Source organism: Gymnoscopelus braueri (assembly GCF_963280865.1).
Source record: "Gymnoscopelus braueri genome assembly, chromosome: 3".
NCBI classification, from domain to species: domain Eukaryota; kingdom Metazoa; phylum Chordata; class Actinopteri; order Myctophiformes; family Myctophidae; genus Gymnoscopelus; species Gymnoscopelus braueri.
Genome location: NC_137612.1, coordinates 14,098,973 through 14,103,674, shown reverse-complemented (window position 1 = coordinate 14,103,674; position 4,702 = coordinate 14,098,973). Strand labels below are relative to the sequence as shown.

The 4,702-nt window shown below is 46.8% G+C and overlaps 1 pseudogene across 1 annotated transcript; it reads left to right on the top strand.

The window, feature by feature from the left end:
* The first annotated feature begins 1,092 nt into the window (after positions 1 to 1,092).
* Positions 1,093 to 3,152, top strand: LOC308081820 (von Willebrand factor A domain-containing protein 5A-like; annotated as a pseudogene). The gene has a single exon. The product of its transcript is annotated as a von Willebrand factor A domain-containing protein 5A-like (transcript).
* The last annotated feature ends 1,550 nt before the right edge of the window (positions 3,153 to 4,702 follow it).

The following is a 4,702-nucleotide window of genomic DNA, read 5'->3' as shown; positions in this document are numbered from 1 at the left end:
TCCAACATTTTAAGTATTTGCTGATCTTAGACATATCTTTATTATCATGTAAATCGTTGTACAAACTGAAAAAGTTTAGTTTTGACACGTCTTATGATGTACTTGTTAACTATGAAACATCTAATGATGTCAAACATTAAATGAATAAAATGTAATTTTGTCCAATCTGTATGGTAGAGTATGTTAACACAATATAACTTATACAATCTGTATGGTAGAGTATGTTAATACAATATAACTTATACAATCTGTATGGTAGAGTATGTTAATACAATATAACTTATACAATCTGTATGGTAGAGTATGTTAATACAATATAACTTATACAATCTGTATGGTAGAGTATGTTAATACAATATAACTTATACAATCTGTATGGTAGAGTATGTTAATACAATATAACTTATACAATCTGTATGGTAGAGTATGTTAATACAATATAACTTATACAATCTGTATGGTAGAGTATGTATGAGCAGGTTGAGGTTGCTGAATGCATAATGTTATTCATCTCAAAGTTCCAATTTGTGTCATCCTCATGCTCAAAATGCATCGCGATGCGACGCATTGTGAGCTTGCAGATGTGCTATTTTCAAAAGATTTTTATACATTTAATACATTTGAAAACTTGTGAAATGTGACATTCTGCATAATGAGCACTTTCTACTTTTGGTACTTTAAGTACATTTTGATACCAATACTTTTGTACTCAAGTATATTTTTAATTCCGGACTTTTACTTGTAACAGAGTATTTCTACATTGCAGTATTGATACTTTTACTTAAGTAAAACATTTGAGTACATTTTCCACCACTGGTTACAATGTCCTGTGACCACCATGTCCTGTCACTGTGACGTCAACATGTCCTATGACCTCACCATGTCCTGTGACCTCACCATGTCCTGTGACCTCACCATGTCCTGTGACATCACCATGTCCTGTGACATCACCATGTCCTGTTACCTCACCATGTCCTGTGACCTCACCATGTCCTGTAACAGTATAAGGTTCTGCATCAGACTCAAAACCCCGACATAGACAGACTATCCATTCTAACTTACAGGTTTCCGCCCGGGTGGTCTATGTACAATATGGTGAACCGTTGCGGTCTGCTCTCTGCTAACAAAGACCCAGTTCCTCTGAAAGGCATCGAGGTGGAGGTTGAGGTGAGGGACCATGTGGCCACAGTGACCTCCATTCTGCAGTACGAGAACAAGGAGGAGAGCCCCATAGAGGCTGTCTTTGTCTTCCCTCTTCCCGGCGATGCTGCCGTCTGTCATTTCAGCGCGGACAGTCGGAGGTCGTGGCGGAGGTGAAGGAGAAACAGGAGGCTCGGTGGGAGTACGACGACGCGTTGAGCTCGGGCCGGCAGGCCTTCCTGTTGGAGGAGAGCGAGCAGAGCCCCGACGTATTCTCTTTGAGCGTGGGCAGTCTGCCTCCGGGGGAGAGCGCCTCCATCAGGCTGGAGTACGTCACTGAGCTGGCCGTGGAGGCTGACGACGGGTTGAGATTCTGTCTGCCTGCCGTGCTCAATCCCCGATACCAACCTCAAGGTGGTGGAGGGAGTGGTCAGCATCGGGTGACCTCTGTTCCAGCTTCTCTAGTGCCCTACAGTCTGTCCTTTTCTGCCCAAGTGAGCTCTCCTCGACCCGTCTCTAGAGTAGAGTCCAACTATTCCCTGGACCCTCTTCAGTACCTCAACACAGAGCAGACCCAGGCCACGGTCCGGCTGGCAGCAGGACATACGTTTGACAGAGACGTGGAGCTGTTGATTTATTACAAAGACGCCCACGAGCCCAGTGCTGTAGTGGAGGCGGGATAGGAGTCTGTCAAAGCTGGCTCTCTGATGGGCGACCCAGTGGTCATGCTGAGCTTGTACCCAGAGTTCCCTAAAGCTGTGATGTCATCGGCGACTTCATGCGGGGAGTTCCTGATGGATCGTTCTGGAAGCATGGATTTTGGCACCGGGCATGGTCAGACTCGCATTGGCAGTGCCAGGGATACTCTGCTGCTCCTGCTTAAGAGCCTGCCCATGGGCTGCTACTTTAACATCTATGGTTTTGGGAGTAACTTTGATCACATCTTCCTCGAGAGCGTGGAGTACAAACAGGACACCATGGAGGAGGCTGTGAAGAAGGTTGAGATGATGAAAGCTGATATGGGAGGAACAGAAATCCTTCGGCCCCTCAAACATATATACAAGCAATCCTGCATCCCCGGTCACCCCAGACAACTATTTGTCTTCACTGACGGCGAGGTGGGTAACACCAAGGACATTATTGACCTAGTGAAGAAGAATGCCGGCTATCACAGGTGTTTCACTTTTGGCATTGGGGAGGGGGCCAGCTCTGCTCTCATCAATGGGATGTCCAAGCAGGGAGGAGGTCATGCCCAGTTCATCACAGGAACAGAGAGGATGCAACCCAAAGTGATGCAGTCACTCGGCTTTGCCCTGCAGCCAGCTGTGGTGGATATTTCCCTTCAGTGGAACCTGCCAAAGGGAGTGTCTGTAACACCTCTGTCTCCACCCATCACAGCCCTTTTCCAGGGTCAGAGGTCACTCATTTATGCCCAGCTCACTGGAGAGAGCTCAGGTGCCAGTGAAAGCAGTGTGAAAGTGACGTACAGGCTGGCAGACCAACCTTTTGAGTGCCAGCTCCACTTCAGTCTCACACCAACAGAGGGAACTGGACTGACAGTCCACAGGTTGGGGGCTCGGACCCTGATTCGCTCCCTGGAGCTGGAGCAGAGAGACCAGCGAGGGCAGCAGGATGAAGCAGAGAAGAAGAAGGTGGTGGAACTCAGTATCGAATCAGGAGTGAGCAGTGTCTTCACTGCCTTCATCGCTGTCAACAAAGGAAGTGGGGAGGCCGTACAAGGACCTCTGTTACGCAGAAATGTTCCAGTACCAAGTTCGATGGCATTTGGAATGGGAAACCCAATGGGAATGGATGCATATATGCAAGAAGAGTTCGAAGCAGATAAGCACTGGTTTATGGAGCCTAAAAGTCATCAGCCACCCAGATACTCATTAATGTCAGAGGAAAGCTATGACGCTTTAGATAGGTGCCGGGCTGTGTTTCAAAGTCGTCAGCCACCCAAAGACACATTGCTGCAGTTGATTTCCCTCCAGAATGCCTCTGGACTCTGACATCAACCCTGGAAAATGTACTGGGGAAGAGCAAGGACCAAGTGGAAAAGTCAATGCCTGGGCAGGTGAACCAGGAAACGTGGACCACTGTTTTGGCTTTGATCTGGCTCCATGGTTTCAAGATGGAAGCCCAGGATGAGTGGCAGCTTCTGGCTATGAAGGCAGTATCCTGGGTCCATGCTCAAAAAGTCCCAAATCTGATGGAGGTCATTGAGGCTGGAAATACCCTGTTGGGCTGTTGGGCTTTGCCCCTTATGTTGTTAGAAGAATAGCTTCTGAATTAGAAGACCACACTCATAAAGAGTTAATGGGCACAAACCAAGGCCCAGGATGTGATACATTTAAACAATCCTTGAAAGGTTTTTGATTTCTAAATAGCATTTTATTTTATTTTTTTATTATTATTATTAAGCTTGGGCAGATACAGGCTTTATGAATAAAATTCAAAGTTCCTATCTCTGATCTGCAGCTACTCAGTCAGGGGTATTATAAACTGAATGTTGGATGATTAAATGTATGGGATTACAGTCACATACTGAGGTGTTTGTTCAGCCTCTTAAAGGCATAAACACCACGTGATGTAATGTCTCCAACAACCTGCAGAGGGAAGGCTGTTCCATGCTGTTATAGACCAGTTATTTGTTTACCAACATTGAGACTGGACGCACAGGTGACTGTTTCATGTAATCAATTCCCAACAGATCCCCAAACCTGTTGTTTTGGGGTGCGCTGGTTTCAGTTCATTCAACCTCTTGTGTGTAGGCTAGTGAGGTGTGCACTAGCGAGACAAATATACTTCATCGCGCAACGGTATTGCGCACTGATAATAGCTGACATACTAGCTCACAACCGTGTCGCGGATGCGACCGTTGTGAGCTTGGAGGTCTAGTATTCTCTACGTGTTCTCTGCGCGTGGGACGGAGCATAAATTAGGCTTGATGGGCTGCAGCTGCGTGAGCCAAGCAGGCTCTGGTGCCGTGATCATAGAGCGCTCCCTCCATTCTTATGACAGCCACTGGAGGTGGGGTTTGGGGACAACTGCTTTGAATAGCTATTATTGTTTACACACAACAGAAAGCAAGGATTATATATTTCAAGAGCGAGAGATCACACAGTAAGAATCCTTCCTCCACACTGGGAGAAAAACAGCATCTGACAGTTTGATGGGATGCAGTTTTACACGCGAGTGCAGTGACCACTTTAACTTTGCATCCTATGAGCGGTGGGGTTCACTTGGTGCCGGCCTGCGCGCGCATACTGGTTCTTATCAGTGTGACGTTGTCTGATAAGGGGTCTATAAGCAGAGTGGACGAAGCTCCTATCAAGGCCTTTGGTGTTTGACTTGAGGATTTCCAGGGCGTGGCTTGGTAGTGCCCTCCGGGTGGTTCGCCCTAGGATGTGAGCTTTGGTTGAGCAGAGCCATTCAAGGAGAGTTACGGCCAGGTCTTCTACATAGCCTTCTATCGGCCAATAGTGCAAAGCCCTAAACCGGAAGTTTACGGAATGCCTTGGAGTCTATATGGACGTTTGTCACTATGTCCAGTTTACAT